At 35.5% G+C, this 17,628-nt stretch overlaps 1 long non-coding RNA gene across 1 annotated transcript; it reads right to left on the bottom strand.

Annotated features, from left to right (window-relative positions):
• Positions 1-1,350: 1,350 nt before the first annotated feature.
• Positions 1,351-15,988, bottom strand: LOC115447662. The gene is made up of 3 exons (XR_003939026.2): positions 14,940-15,988; positions 10,042-10,097; positions 1,351-1,615 (listed from the first exon to the last, which is right to left on the bottom strand). It is a non-coding gene; the product is annotated as an uncharacterized LOC115447662 (long non-coding RNA).
• Positions 15,989-17,628: the final 1,640 nt, after the last annotated feature.

Here is a 17,628-nt window from a genome sequence, read left to right as displayed (position 1 = left end):
CAGGGAGGTACGCCAAAATATTTGTGTTGGCAGTGAATTACAAAAACTATTTTGAAACAAGTTCTAGGAAAATCTTTACGAAATGCGACTGTTCTATCTAGAATTGCTTCTGAGTAATTCCATAGCCTTCAGCAAATTGTAAGTGGATCTACCAAAGAAGTACAAATAATAATGTTCATGAATACTTGTGTTATATAAAAGTGCGTCAGTCGATCCAGTTTTCATTTGCACGTTTCGCCACATAAAGAGATGTCATCATGGCGGCGCGGCGTCAGTAATCGTAACACGCACATGTTTTTAGATTACTGCGCGCGTAGTAGGGAGCACGCGATGTTGATTGCTTGCGCGTATGCGTTTGAGTGTAGTATGTCAACGGTACGCCGATGGCTATATTGCGCGTATAGTCACGTACGCCCATTTCCGTTGGCATTCATATGATTTCTTAATAAAGTGCGCTCCGACCTCGAGCGAGGCGCCCATATCAATAAGTAAGGCGAGAAATTTAATGAAATTCCTGTGAAGAATTCCTTGCTGGCTCTACGATGGGTACATTCCACCTTCCAGCATCCCATTATTCGCATATTACGTTTAATTTGTACCGGATAATATTTTATTTATCGCTTAAAACATTTCATAAATTGTTATTTCATACCACTGTGGGATTGCCGACAATTTAATTTAAATATTATGTTAATTTGAAATTGGGGCAGGTACGCAAACGTTAGAATGAAGTGAAGTGAGATCGTATTGCCTGTGTTTCGTGCAATGCAAATTAAACAGATCTAAAGCGACTCTAATTTTACTACTTCAATTGTGTGTTTCGTGAATATATTGCGATATGTTATAGACATGACAAGCGAATTAGTCACATTTTCTACAAAATCGATTAGTTTTTACACCAGAAGGTGGGGCATCCATTTTATGCATGTGTTCCGTGCCATGATGTGATAGGGGGCGAGCTTAACGCTGTCTCAGGCACAAATTCCAGACTCCGAGCTGATACTGAGTAAAAAATCCAATATCACTTTACCCTACCCGGAATTCAAACCCGGGAGATCAGAGCGCTGTGGTTCCTACCGCGTGCACAACACAACTTTGCCACCGAGGCAGTCAAATAATATTTATTACCATCTAGGAGATAGTTAACAATATGGTGACCATATTATAGATACATGAATTTACAGAAACACAACTATATTTGCATTATATAAATTATTCATTTAAATTTATAATAATTGAATTGATTACAATGCGGCTGTAAGATAAATTCCATTATTTTGCAAATGTGCCAGCGGTGAACTTACCATTTTGTCGCGGTTGTTATATTAACTTTGACTTTATTATGTCGAACACATTTCGTGATGCCCTGGTGTAGATAATAGCGTTTTGTTATTGAATTATGTCTTATACTAAATCTTCTACGTAAAATGTTTAATATTGTATTGTACCATTGTTGAATAATTTTTACTAGTGGTCGCCCAGTGGTCTAAATTCGACCATAATAAATGCACATTTGAATGTATCTCTCAAAATCACGTTTCTATCGACTCATAGAGAATTATTACTTCTTCTTTCTCTCTCACTCGGACCCGGTGAAAGTTCTTTCATGAAATTACTGAAATCAAGAAAGAAAAAGATAATGATTTCTTATGTTTACGCGAATGTTAGACATTGAAATAAAACTAAAAACTATTTAACGGATTTTATCGCGGTTTTTTATATTATTATTTTCTCCCGACGTTTCGAAGACTTTGCAGCCTTCATGGTCACGGGGGGGACTGAGGTGTTGTTCATCCGTAAAGTCAAAGTTACAATATCTACCTACATTTTTAAAATATACAACTTTTTTAAATTTTAGCTGTTGACGGTCCGATCTACGCAGAATAAGCTCACAGTGTCTTGAGGTCTGGCAGCCGGTCTTTTCGGATCCGATTTAATTAAATGTAGAACAGGATCCCAGGCTTGTGCAAGCTTCCAACCATCTTCCCTATCGAAATTTGGGTGTTTTTTAATTTCAATTTCTAAAATCTTTTACGCGGGTCGGCGACCCGCGTAAATGAACATATAACTGACGTGAAACACCGACGCTCTACGAAGTCTGCAGTCGCTGAACATTCTGAAGGAGGCTCCAATCATTATTTGCGATTAGACAAGCCACAAATCCTTGCCAAAGAACACCGATTCCTGCCTAGGATGATTCGCGAGGCTATTGAAATTGAAAAACACCCAAATTTCAATAGGGAAGATGGTTGGAAGCTTGCACAAGCCTGGGATCCCGTTCTACATTTATTTATTTATTTAAACACTTTATTGTACATCAACACCGTAGGGAAAAATAAATATACAACAGAGATGATGAAACAACAGGAAGTACAAATGGCGGTCTTATCGCTATCGGCGATTTCTTCCAGACAACCTTTGGATGGATTTAAAATAACTAGGAATGAAACGAGCGGGCGGTCATAATTTATGTAATAAAAAGGTTTGGAAAAACGATGTACTAAAGTATTAAAACATATAATATATCACATATATATAATAAACATATTTATATATTTACCTATACAAAAACTACGTATTATAATACATAAACTACATAAATATAAATAAAATAAATACTTAATATACAGTAATAACCTGTAAGAAAAAGGAGACAGAAAATTACAGTGACAAATAGTGTTGCTTAACGAGCCTTTTTAAAAATGGGAAGAGTTTTTGCCCTTCTTACCGACACAGGTAACTCATTCCACAAGCGTGCAGCCTGAACTGTAAATGATTTATCAAGGAAATTAGTTGCATGCTTGGGAATTTCCAATTTGAGGTTATCCGATGATCGTAAACATCGAGCGTGGGTGCTGCTCAGGAAGTGAAATCGGTTTTTAAGATAAGAAGGAGAAGAGGGGAGAAATAAAACACAATATAACAGAGATAAAATCCGGGTATTCAAGCGGAGGCGTATGGGAAGCCACTTGAGTTTAGTCCGAAATTGTGATATATGATCAAATTTACGTAGGCCAAAAATGAAACGGATGCAGAAGTTCTGAAGACGCTCAAGTTTATCAAATTGGGCTTCGGAAAGATCGAGATAGCTGGCATCAGCATAATTAAGGAGTGATAAAAGAAGTGATTGCACAAGAGCTATTTTAGTGGGGATAGGAAGGAAATTACGTAAGCGACGCAAGGACCCGGCAGCAGAAAATATTTTACGACTGATTTCCCGCAGTTGGGGTCCCCAGGACAGGTTTCTGTCTATAAGAATTCCCAAGTTCTTGACCATATCGCTATAGGGAATGGTACAACTATCAAATACGACCTGAGGAAGTCCACTGAAATCCACTTTGGATGACATCCTGCGGCTGCCAACAACAATGGCCTGGGTTTTCAGAGGATTTACCACAAGACCAAAATTTGAAGCCCATTCACCTATTCTGGCAAGGTCTTTATTAATAGTCACAATAGCTTCAGTCAAGTGTACTGCTGGGGCGGAGTAGTAAATTTGTAGGTCATCTGCGTAAAGATGGTAGGAAGAAGTAAGACAGTATATATAAGATAGTATATAGTACATTTAATTAAATCGGATCCCAAAAGACCGGCTGCCAGACCACAAGACACTGAGCTCATTCTGCGTAGATCGGACCGTCAACAGCTAAAATTTAAAAAAGTTGTATATTTGAAAAATGTAGGTAGATATTGTAACTTTGACTTTACGGATGAACAACACCTCAGTCCCCCCCGTGACCATGAAGGCTGCAAAGTCTTCGAAACGTCGGGAGAAAATAATAGTATAAAAAACCGCGATAAAATCCGTTAAATAGTTTTTAGTTTTATTTCAAAGAAAAAGATTTTATTAGCCCCCAAAATAAAAAAGACCTTTGAACCAGTACTAACAGATTTATATATTTTTTACCTCTATGATGGTGTTGTTAATTTAGATTGCTGCTACAGAACTTTCTTTATGTATATAATGATATTTCGTGCATATTTTAACGTGTCTCTTCCTTCCTTGACTAAACTTTGACTACGGGAGAACCGGAACATCAAAACGGTTGTCGTTCCCAATTTATTAAAAATGGAAATGTGGGGCCATTTATAAAAAAATAATTTGAACAAACTGTAGAAGGAGAAAAGTTCGAGTATGTAAGGTTTAAGAAATTTATTTGTAGGTTGTTGGCAAGAGGTGTGGCGGTTCGCGTCTTTCAGTGGAATGTCCTGCCAAATGGCAAGATGCAGCATGGCCGTTATTAGAGTGTAGAGCATAAGGGCGCAGTTGCAGTAAGAACTAATCGCGGGTAAGGATAACAGACAATATAAGTAGTAGATACTAGATACATTAATTTAATCGTGATGGTGAAAGTTTATTTATTGTACTTAGCACCTACACCGATCCAATGTTTTATACAAAATATAATGGACTCATTTTCGTTTTATTTTATTAGTGTGGATCATGTATGTATGTATCAATAGTTTATGTATATAGGGTTTAAACCTTGCAAATCGTACCTCTGAGGAACGCTATTCACCCAGAGTACAAAGTTATGAATAATTAAGAAGTAGCATAACTTATCCTTCTCGGATTAAAAAAAGAAGTAACAGAATTAGAAATGCAATTATAAGAGGGAAAACCCAGTTTACAGACATCCTCCAAAGAATAGATAAACTCAAATGGAAATGGACTGGATATATGATGCGTCCTAAGGATGAAAATTTGAGCAAAGAGGTTACAAATTGGTTTCCCAGAGACTCAAAAAGAAATAGGGGTAGGCAAACTTGTAGATGCAAGGACGAAATTAAAAGAGCAACGGGACCGTACTGGCGAAGAGTGACCAAAAACAGGACTCATTGGAATGAGTTGGAGGAGGCCTTTGCCATGAGGCAAACTGAGCTGCGTGACATTATACGATTCACGAAATTAACTACATGTTGCTTAACTATAATTGAAACTTATTTCTAAAGCTAAATTTGCTTGTTGTAAACATCTTTGTTATTTGCTCGGTTAATAAAGGCCATTTTATTTTATAACTTAGCCAGTACACGCTTGCGATGATAATGGTAGTGATGTACACATAAAAATAAAAAAAAATCTTTATTTTACCATCCTTTGGGCATAAAATAATTTTACTATATTTGATAGTTCTCTGTGTATCAGGCGTCAGCTCCTTAAACGATAGAAACCGAAAGAAATTGTAAAAATTACATTTATTTTCATTTGTTGTAAAATTTTTCTGTAAATTAAGTTTCATTTATTTAGTGTATCTTTGTTTACAGCAAGAGCATGTATTCAAAATCGCAAGAAGCCTCAGAACCTTCGTTAATTAATTAATACTAGGTACACACTACATACTATCAAATCTATCTATACTTATAATAAATCTGTAGAGAGGTCAATTCTGTACATGAAATATATTTCCAAAATAACTATCAGGGGGTGATTAGGGATCCATACTGATGCCAAAAATGCAATTAGTAAAATTTTTGTCTGTCTGTCTGACTGTATAACCGTTATAGAAACAAAAACTACTCGACGGATTTTAACGAAACTTGGTACAATTATTTGTCATACTCCTGTGCTGGTTATAGTATACTTTTCATCACGCTACAATTAATAGGAGCAGAGCAGTGAAGGGAAATGTTGGGAAAACGGGAGAAGTTACACCATTTTTAAGCTTCCGTCGCGTGTGCAACCTTAATGGTTAAAGCTACACAGAAATCATGTATGACGGAAATGTTCTCCTTAAAATTATGTAAAAAAATATCCCACCACAGCATATGTCTATCTTTTATGGTTGACTCACAATAACACGTGTAACTCCCGATAGCTTAGCAGTTCGAAGCTTTCTCATTATATTTGTCTACTCTTACGTTTATAACACTCTCAGTCATCCCTAATTAAAAAAAGTTAACATTATTAAATATTCCATAAAAAAGAATCATAGAAATCGGTATAGAAACACCAAAGTTATCCATGAAATACGCTAATAATAAGCCATCATGCGAGAATACTGAATCATGCTATAAGGATTATTTTTGTATATATATAAGGTCGCGAACGCACAGGCAGGCGGCTTCTTGGCACCTAGAGGTTAGCGAATCACCTAGCGAGTATTTTCGTAAAACGAACATTCTCGAACGTTCGCGACCGGCTCCATTTTTGAAGTCCGAAATCCACGCGGGCGAAGCTGCGAGCGGAAGCTAGTTATAAATATTTTGACTTCATCTTAAGATGTATCATGTACTAATTAGAATACAAAATCTATACTAATATTATAGAGAGGAAAAGCTTGTGAGTTGATTGGAGCTAACCTCTGGAACAACTGAACAGATTTTGAATTTTTTTTCACTAAATATTTCTGTTAAATTACTCGTGAGTGGTATAGGTTAGTTTTATTCCTAGAAAATATATAATCCCACAAAAACTTTTCGATGCAGGCGAATAAAGCTGGTATTATATACGTTAATCTCATATGTCATTGTATCGAAATGCTAAAAGTAAAATGAAATTTGGTTGGGATACATGCATTTCGTTGTCTCCATTTTCATCCTCAGTCACAGAGTCATTATTATTATTATTATTATGAATAAGGAAACGACCAAGTTTCTCACGTGACGGTAAGCGCCACGACTGACTTAATAATAGCAATATTACTAGGATCCAGAATTATAGTGTATTGTGGCTTGTAATGCGCTCGTTGCGTATACAATATGTTAAATACCGTCACGAGACTCAATCCGTCTTATTACAAAAAGCGAAATAAACCTTAGCTTAAACCTGTACTAACAAAACCAGGCTTATCTGGGAAACCATGGTTTAAATTTGTCCGTATTACAAAAATCATAAAAACCGTAGACTTCGTAGTACCGCCATTTGAACCATGGCCTAAATACAAACAACATTCGTTCAATACGACATCATTTAATCGCAACGTTCCATATACCCAAAAAAGAAAACGTTTGCATACAATGTTAATGATTAAATAATGTTTAGGAGTATTAAAAATATTAAGACTTGGTTATTTTGCTCCAAGATCAACAATAGTTGTAACTTCGATTGCAGTTTTGTTTAGGTTTCAAATTTTGATTAATGTTGAATTAGCTGGTAATACATCATAATGCGTGTTAGGAAACGTAAGCTTCCCGCGCGTTATATGAAACCATAACATTATACAAAACTATTGCAGTGACTATTGCAAATAGCTTTGAAATTTATTATCAGTGTCTTATTGTATAGAACAATTGACTCTTTGTAATATTGTGATGAATCAACGAAAAAAACATCTAAAACTTGGAGTACTGAGTCGAGTCTATTGAGTCGGCGTGGCGTTTCTAGTAGCTCAACGGCTTCAATATCCTCAATATCGACTGAATCTACCACGCTAATATCCATTTTCGATAAAAAATAACACAAGACAATGAAACCGACGCCAATTTAAGAGATAATCTGACAAATGATTTGACATTTACGATTTAGACCATCGTCAAACCAGGGGTCTCCGAGGTTTAGCATTAGACCATCAAATAGTCCATAGTTTATCGTTAAACCACTTTTTATAATACCATTTTTATATAAACCGTAATTTGCATAGGTTTAAACCAGAGTTTTTAGTTGAACCTCGTTTTGTAATAAGACGGACAATGTTTACTGTAAAAAGAGCGTTTAACATATAATTTATCATAAAATTCAATTGTACAAAAATTTTCATAAAAGCATTGAACACAACTCAGATAAATGTTCCGGTTGGTTATTATTTTGTCCTTTCATTTTCTTTGGTAATTTTCACGAAATCTGCGCTTTTTGTTACGAATATTAAATATGTACATAGTGGAAAATAGAATTAATCCCTTTAAAGATAATACATATTTGAAATTCACACTAGGGATATACCCAGTTAACAGGAAAACATGAAGTTTGATTTAAGAATTCCGTATAACTTGCAAGTAGATAATCATGTTGTGCATCTATTTAGAAATGTATGTATACAACATTGTGATTAATTATTCAAACTGAGTGCCGTTATGGGTATAATAATGAATATACTATAATATACATTACGGTAGTGTAAGGGCCCGCTTCGTGTTCATAAATATTACCATCATTTAACCATAGCTTAGTATTCACAGTTCATTAGATTTTATATGACTAATGTTCGTATAACATTATTTGAACTGAATACACAGTCTGTTTAGTACAAGGTAAACAGGAATGTACGAAGTCGAGCGTTCTTGATTCATTTATGAGCCGAACGTGTCGGAAACTGAACATAAAACGTGATATGGAATAGCAATACTTCCACTCGAATACGTCTAACAAATAATTATTTTACACCAATCATTGTCAAAACCAATCACGTCGTAAAGCAAACAAGCGTTCCCGGGCCCATAGTAATCCCACAATCAGAAGACAGGATCGTCAAGATTAGTGAAATTTCATGAAGTAGTTCAAAGGAATTTTGAATTTTGGTGAGGTGGTGAGGAAACCTGCATACCTGAAAAATTCTCTATAGGATTTTTAAGGAAGTAATCAGTCCGCACTAGGCTAGCGTGATGGACTAAGGCCTAATCCTTCTCAGTAGTAGAGGAATCCCGCGCCCAACAATGGGACACTATTATAATACAGGGATGATAATATTATTATTGATTATATTATAAGAACACGACTGCATATTATAAATAATGGAAACACCGCCCTAAATTGCACTGCGTTTGTGCTTAGATCCGCATGGTTCTTATCACCGCAATGACTATAAATTTCTGCCAAGCAGCACAGTCCATACAATACTGTGTTCCAGTTTGAGGAACATGGCAATAAATGTATAACAAACGGAACAGGACCCTCCAACCCTCAAGTATACTTAAATTTTAGGCATTATGACACAACATCTTATGACTCAGGATGATCACGCGGTGCTATGTAATTCGTTGTTTTGAGTGTTGTTGTATTGTCGTTAAAAAAAATCTATTGAAATTGTAAGTTTATTAAATAATAGAACTGTGAATTTATTGTAGTAGAATTTAGTTTAACCTTCACACTATATAATCGGTTGGTAACTTGATAGTTGATACTGATTGGCAAGGAAATATTCACTCGAATTTACGAGCAGTATACACGTTTTGTCGAATATTTTCGCAATAAAACTTCTCAATACATTAATAACTGGTTAAAAAACAATAAATTTCGATATCCAATACGATGACTTTTTTTGCTTTCTGGGAATCTATACAAACATTGAGTTATTAATGTAATTAAAATTAAACTATTTTTCGGATTTTATCGCGGTTTTAATATTTTACTTTTTCTCCCGACGTTGCGAAGACTTTGCAGCCTTCATGGTCACGACGGGGAGGGGGGGGGGGGGTATTTTTCATCCGCAAAATGAACATTACAATATCTACCTACATTTTACAAATATACAACTTTTTAATTTTTTTAGCTGTTAGTGAACCGACCTACGCAGAATGAGCACAGTGTTTTGAAGCCTGGCAGCCGGTCTTTTGATTCCGATTTAATTAAATGTAGAACTGTATACCAGGCTTGTGTAAGCTTCCAACCGTGTTCCCTATTGAAATTAGGATGTTTTTTAATCTCAATAGCCTCGCGAATCATCCTAAACAGGAATCGGTGTTATTTGACAAAGATTTGTGGCTTGTCTAGTCGCAGATAATGATGTGCGCCTCCTTCAGAGTGTTCAGCGACTGCGGACTTCGTAGAGCGTCAGTGTTTCACATCAGCTATATGTTTTTTTACGCGGGTCCCTACATTTTTTTATTGTTTGCCCGATATAAGAGAGGCCACAGTTGCAATCTATTTTGTATACTCGCGGTTCTTGCAGAGGTATATGGCACTTGACAGGTGGTAAGAATTGACTAATCTTCTTAGGCGGCTTAATATAAGTTTTAATGGAAGCACGCTTCAGGATGTAGCCAATCTTGTCGGTAACTCCTCTTACATATGATAATACAATCGGACCACGTTCAACTGTGGCTGGTTTCACTCGGTTTCTGTGACGGCGGCGTGTAATTTGGAGCTTGTTGTCTCACATTACTTACTTGACATGCTGCACCTCAGCAACCAGGTGTTTCTCGTCACAGATTCTTTGTGCTCTCTGAAACAAAGATTTGTCCACGGTAGCTAACTATTTTGGATGGTGATAAGATTCATCGTTCAGGTATTTATCAGTATGGGTCTGTTTCCGATACACAGTATGACACAAGGTTTGATTAGAACTATGAATGATTAAAAAATCTAAGAAAGCAAAAGATTTATTGTGTTCTAACTCCATAGTAAATTGGATTTAATCGTTTATAGAGTTAATAATAATAATACTGTTATTATAATACAAGGCTGTCCCTGTATTATATGCTTGCCTTACTGCTGAGCACGGGCCTCCTCTACTACTGAGAGGGATCTACTATAGAGTTAAGGTGATTTAAAAATGCAGTTACTTTGCCAGATGATAAAATTGTGAAAGTATCATCTACATACCGTTTGTAAAACCTTGGAGTGACTTATTAATACAAATTAAAAAGATATTTTTTTTACATGAACTGAAACTTTTGGGTGACTTCAGCAGAAGGAGATTGTCTCAATTTGTCGAGGGATCGTATTTGGTAATTTTCCTCTGTAGAACGATCACAGTGTAGCCACGAAAGTGTTACACTCGTACATAGTCATACATAGTCAGAGGTGTGGCGAACTGGGCAACCACCCAGAACCTGATGCTTGCAAGGGACATAAAAAATTTATTATTACCCTTCTAGCAGCCGCTCTAAAATTCTGGGTTCGAATCCCGGGTCGGGCAGAGTGATAGTTGGATTTTACTACTCCGTATTTGGAGTTTCGATTTTTTGTTTTAAAGTTCAAACCCCACAGAACATCGTAGTAAACCTGCGAACGGAATGCGGGTTCTCCCCGCTTTAACGACTGCAGGGCCCTGGAGGAAGAGAGGAAGAGGAGAAATAGAGGGGGAAGTGAAGGGGAAGGAAGAGGAAAATATTAGGATGGGCGGAGTGACGATGGACAGGAAATGTTCGCCAGTCCCTCATAGGCCTCAATGTGTTATCCAACCAAGAACTATACACACTGCACTGAGTGTCTAGAGCCGCGATAAATTTCCCCCCATGCATGGGCGTGCATTCGGTGTGGAGACCAACCGGACAAGAATTGCCTCGGGGGAGGGAATCTCGAATTTGTACCCGATATCGCGATAGGGTCAAACCGTATAACATGAACGTATGAAACGGAACACACATGGGCTGGGTGGCACCTCTGCCTACGCCCTCGAAGTTAAAGGTGGAATTTGGGTTTTATTTATTATTTTTTTTCTCAAGTCGGATAGAGTGGTCTCGCAAACATATGCCCCAGCTCCTTGGATTTATTAAGGCCATTACTATAAGTGACAGTAGGCCAGCGTGAAAGCCGCCTAATAAAATGAAAAAGTGCCGTTCAAACCTCCGTTTAGACCTTTCTAATCGCTACGGCACAGCAAAGGTAGGCTTCTGAAAGTGTTCTCATCATTTCAAATGGCAATTTGGTTGTGTGAATAATATTATAAAGAAACTAGCTTTTCTTTGCCTCATTGTATATATAAAATAGTTTGCCCGGCTAAAATCCTCTATATAGTAGGACCTTATGTACCTTACAAATTGCGTTTTGTACGGGAGGAATACATTTAATTATTTTTTTCTTTTATATCGGTGGCTCACTGTTGTAAGTTTCTGTATTATATTGGAGATGCAAATTGAATTATACATCACATGATTCTAAGTATTTTTCAGCGAAAATATCCAAAACTCTCGAAAGATAAGTAAAGGGGAAACCATGAATTATTGTTTTTTCTTATATTTTTTATTGTTTTGTATGACAAGACAAGCGTGCCGGTCACCCGACGGTAAGTGATGCGACCGTCCATAAACAGTTATAATACCATCCAACAACTTCAATTCAAAGTATTGTGGTTGTATCTGCGTCTGCGTATTCATTCTAGAATACACGACGAATTATTTAAGTTATTTGTTTATCATGCATAATAGATACACATAAGAATCATTAGTTTTTTATCTAATACATTGCTACCTACATTTTATCTTTATTATTTTAAAAAAATCATACAATCACCTATTTCTTGACTCTAGCGCAAAAAATAACAGTTAAAAGAGGCGCCAATTCTATGCCCAGTGTTCTCAAAAAAGGTTGCCCATTTTTCATGTCAGATGCCAAAACGCAAAGCTGTATTTCCACGATGTCTTTAATTGAAAATTGCATATGAATCTTGTTCAATATTGTCTAATAAATTGTCGAATACGAATTGAAATTTCTTTTCGTAATCTAGCCCAATTTATCTCCCAGAATATTGAATTCTTACAAAAGCAGGCTTCTTATAGCAACTAATCAGAGGCTGTATGAGGTTATTTTTCAATAGGTATCCTATTTTAAAAGTTAAATATTATGCAGACGATTCCTACTTAAGAATTCGGTAAAATTTTATCGTGAATGTTACACGTAGGTATAGAAAAGTAAAGGACAATAGTTAGTTTATTTTCGTAATTTTTTCGATACTAAACCTTGGTTTATGCTGGTGCCACATAGAGACAATTAATATTTGAACAAAAAATTTGCCACACATTTGAACACAGTTTTTCCTGAACCTGCCACACAGGCTTTGCAAATAAATTCGCTCTCAGTATTCAAACAGAACAAACACGATGGACCGCGATTTTGTGGACGTGGTATACTTGTACTATTTGTGAATATAATTATTTATTACATTAATACATGTACTTATTTTTCTGATTCATGCAACACTGACCAAATTTCAATTTTTATGGCTTTTACTTTCAGGTCTTCATATAATTGGTTCTCCTCCAATCGCAACTCCATAAAACTGAACTTTGCGCAGGTGTGGACGGATACGCAAAGTTTTCAACTTTGAATGTTTTTGATGGGTGATCGAAAAATCGATACCAAATGGCAAATACGCAAACATTTAAACAAACTGCACAAATAAGCAAATACATGCCACACATGAGTTCAAATAAATGATCAAATATTTTTGCTACATGTGGCGCCGGCATTATAGCAATACCAAAATTTTATTAGCTTTGTTAATACCAATATAACAGTTCCAAAAAGGAATGTAGTTCTTAATTAGTGTCTTCGTTTGGATACATTTGAATGACACAAAAATCTGCCACTTGACCTGACCGAAAAACCTGAAGTCAATTACAAAGTCCACCAACAGTTTAGCAAGAATAAGGTACTCAGGATATTTAAAGGGCAAAATCAGGCATGCCATTTTTGTTTTTTAACTTTAACTAACACACTGAGAAAGAAAGTGTGTTGCGCCAACCCCACTCGAAGAGTCCGGATAATAAACTAGTATTGACTTAATTCTTTACCCTGTAGATTATAATAATCTTGAAATCTTTGTTTTTATTTAGGTACATTTAAACTAGTGATAAGCAAGAGAAATTTTTTTGTTTGCAAACATTGTAATTCGGTAACAAACACGTAAAGTAAGCCGTTTTTTCCTGAAATAATACTACATTCTTTACAAAAAACAAAAACAACGAACATAAAAATTACATAACTCGGTGTGAACAAGTATTTCATACAGGGATCTTTGTGTTGAGTAAAAGAATAGAACACGAAACAAAAGTTGCTGCTCATAAATTCTAAACAGAATCCCTCGAAGAGAAACTACCTGAATAGCTTTTATATAAGAATTGCCTTGTTCTTTTGGCATTTTTCAGTACTTGTTCATCCACGTGAAACTGTATGTTGGAGTATCTACTATAGAAGTTAAACCTCAAATAATTCGTGTCTTCATTTATTTTAACCATACTGTCAGTGACTGCTTTAGACGGAGGGGGGGAGCGAACCGGAAACCGCTCGAGGTCTCGCGTTTACAGGGGCCTAGCGCGGTTTCTTAGAGAATCTTCTACAACATTTTACCTACGAAACTATTCAAATAGTTGAGCTTTTTTAGCTCCGCACGCGGCCTAGCGGCAGTTATTTGTTTGTTCTACACGAGGCCTCGCGTCGGTTTTCTTTGCTTTTACCCGGGACCTCGCAACGATTTAGACCGCCCAATGCATACTTTAGTCCAAGGCTGCTAAAATTTTAATGTAGCCAGGGAAAGTCGTTGTCACAATCAATGTGATATTTACCATTGTTTGGCTTATAATAATTTTTAGTAAATTAGTATTTAAGTAAAATTTTAGGCGACAAATCCGATCCGAATTGATAGTAAACACCAGTCACAAATATGTTACTCAATTAAGGATGTGCGGTATTTATTTTTATCATAATTAAGGTCTGAAAATACTCTTTTTACAGACATATGTTGATAGAAAACTACAATGCCTTCGCGACAGACAATCTGGCTACATTTTTCAATTTCATACGTATTTCAAAACTTAGTTACTTGCGCGGGCGATTTAAAATTCTTTCGCGGGACACGCGCGGCGCGGCCTCATCTCGCTTGCTCTTGTCTGTATATACAACAACGCACGACGTGTTCCCTACCAACCCAAAGTGTTAAATAAATTATACTTATTGTAATGAAACATCTTTTATTCTATGTGTATTGGTTTTATATTTCCAGCGTAACTTGCGCGACTCGAAAGTGAATTAAAATCGACGCAGCCTGTCTTATTAGTACACATCGGCTATTGCCATCGTATCGATTATCGTTTAATTCAAAATAAACTCAATTAACTATGAACGTGCCTACCTACAGATAGGTAAAGATCAACAAATTACTAAGCTCCATTACGTACTAATACTACGTACTAAGTTCCGTTTTCCATTAGGTACCTATAATGTACGAAACCTTATAAAGTTTAGCATTCGTCGATCAAAATGGAATAACTACATTGCAATAACTTAGTAGAACTTCACACACATATTTTATAGGTACTCACTTATGTAACTGAATATAACTTACCTATTCAAGGTAACAACGGACCTGCCAATTTACGTATGAAAGTAATAAATCTGACTCAGCTTTAATATTAAACAGGTGTGTTAAAAATAGAAATAAATCGAACCTAATACAATGCCGTGCTGAAATTGAAATTGAGATTGGATACGTAATGGCGGTTGTGTAGTGATCCAGACGAGTGGGGGCGCTGTTTCACACCCCATTATATCGTTACGTCATCACGATTCCACAAGAACCGTATCATTGTTGAATACCTTTTTCATAACTTCACGTGTTACAAAGGACCTATTGTAAATCTAAACAATTTTAAAAGTTATATTAATATTGTATCCATATAAATCCGAAGGTTAAAATTTAGTTAAATAGTAGGGGAAGGTGGGGCACAGTAACACAAGGGATACAGTGAAACAATTACAATATTTCCATATATTTGTAACAATTCATTTGATCTCGTAACACTAATTTGTTAAGCGGCCGAACCGCCATTTTGGTGCAGTTATTATCTTATAATTTGTTTAATGTTGGTGCGTTGCTTTTTTTTCGAAATTTCTGTTAAAAAATAATTTGGCGAATTTTTCAAGACTATTTTCATTTTATTCGGAAAACAGTTTGATTTTGGTGAGTCTTCATATTTTTTAAGTATTTCTTGATCGTTTCTCGTAATATTTCTCATAGTCAGTTGTCTACGGCTATAACCTTAAAAATTTTAGATGTACTTATATTTTTTACTTAAGGTAGTGCTGGGGCACAATAAAACTCGGTACAGTAAAACATGTTTCACTGTCCCCCCTTTAATCTTAATTCTTCTTACACTCAATTTTAAATTAACCTAATATTTCCTTATTATTATTTTACATGTTCTTCTACATCTAAAGCCAATACTGAATTATCCTCTCAAGCTATAGACAGCGTTAAGATTGCTTCGAAGACCTTTAAAAGCCCAATAGAATGTAGACACTATCTGACAGCAGGACCTCGTAAACTCAAGTAAGAATAGGAAGAACGGCAAAAGCTTAGTATTGACAGTTACGCCTGTCAAGAACGCAATTGAAGAGCTGGCACGTCTTAGAAAAGAGAAGAAGAGTAAGAAAAGTTGTTCTAAACCAAAGAAATCAAGGACTACGGACATTAGAAAACATCAAAAGTCTTGTTCTCAAGCGATGACGAAAAGTCCGATACATCCATAATTGATCTTAATAAAGATGTTGATAACACGCCACTGACTAATAGTAGAGACTATAAAAAGACCCACGATCAACGACTTTGTTTTAGTTCGATTTTCGGGCAAACAAACAAAATTTTTCATCGGACAACTATTGACAGAAACTAATGAAAATAATAGCTACAATATAAATTACCTACGCAGAAGCAAAAAAACTGAAAACCACTTTTATTTCCTTCTTGAACCTGACCTAGCCTCTGCTTCGATAGAAGACATGGAATTAGTTTTACCCTCGCAAAGTTCTTCTAGGAAGACAAAACACCAAGCCAATATTTATACATTTCCGCTACAATTCTTGAAAATGTACTATATTGGTTGATTTTAGCATAAAAATATACTACAATAATTAATTATTATAGTACGTTTTCGTTCGTTAATGTATAATTTAATGGACTCCACTTTGTTTCATTACGCCCCAGAGTGTGTTTCAATGTACCCCAGAACGGTGCAACAAAAGTAAGGTTTCAGTAAAATTAAAATAAAATAGTCTTAAGACTGATTTTTTATCTCTTCTATGACTGATTATAATTAATTAATGGAGTAAAGTTTATAAAATTTTCAAAATTTTGTAGATATTATGAACACAGATTTAAAAAAAAATGAAAATGACTTTTTCGTTTCACTGTGCCCCACGTTACCCTATTACATTAATTACAATGTTAGTGTAATATTGTTGCGAGTATGTTTGATAACTATAATCATCTTAGGTACTTATTTCCAAATTAGCAACATTAGTAAAATTTCGAATACTGCAATCAAAGCTCAAACTGCAAATGTATTCTCGACTCATTAATCCTAGTACTATAATTATAGCAATATATAAACCTATTATTGTTCAACGGTGTGGTAATTAATAGCAGTCTGAGGGCTTTCAGGTAATAAACGCAAAATTACCAATCTACACTCACTCTGATGCCATTGCGCCCTTTTGACTTGCGATAATATGCTAGCCAAGGTTATTGCTTAATTTACTCAAGTGCTCATTACATTGACCTTTCAAGTAGCCCTCCTTTACTTAAAGGTGCAATAAAATTAAACGTATTTAATAACTGGAATTTAAAAAGGTTTAATTAGTCCTAGATCCCACGATAGAGCAGTCAAGTCTCAATGAAACGCCTTATGATTTAAAATAAAATACTTATTTTTTTTCGCTTTACTATAGCCAAACGTGTAACTTATGTTATATTCTGCTCAAAGCAATTGGACGAACAATACTTTAAAGTAGAATTAAACTTTTTCTCTTTAAGGTTTTAATTATAGTTACCACTAAATAATGTAGAAAAATTAAAAAACAAAAGGAGGATGCCGTTTTTCATTAGTAGTTCTCAATAAAGTAGCCAACAGAGTATTAATACCCTTTTTATTTTTTATATTTTTATTCTGGAACGGCAAAGTGACGTAGTAATGCCGTCCAGATGAAGTATGGATTGGCAATATATGGCTATCTCATACCATTCGACACAATCATGT

This window comes from Manduca sexta, chromosome 24, assembly GCF_014839805.1.
Source record: "Manduca sexta isolate Smith_Timp_Sample1 chromosome 24, JHU_Msex_v1.0, whole genome shotgun sequence".
Lineage (NCBI taxonomy): Eukaryota > Metazoa > Arthropoda > Insecta > Lepidoptera > Sphingidae > Manduca > Manduca sexta.
This window is presented reverse-complemented; position numbering and strand designations above follow the sequence as displayed.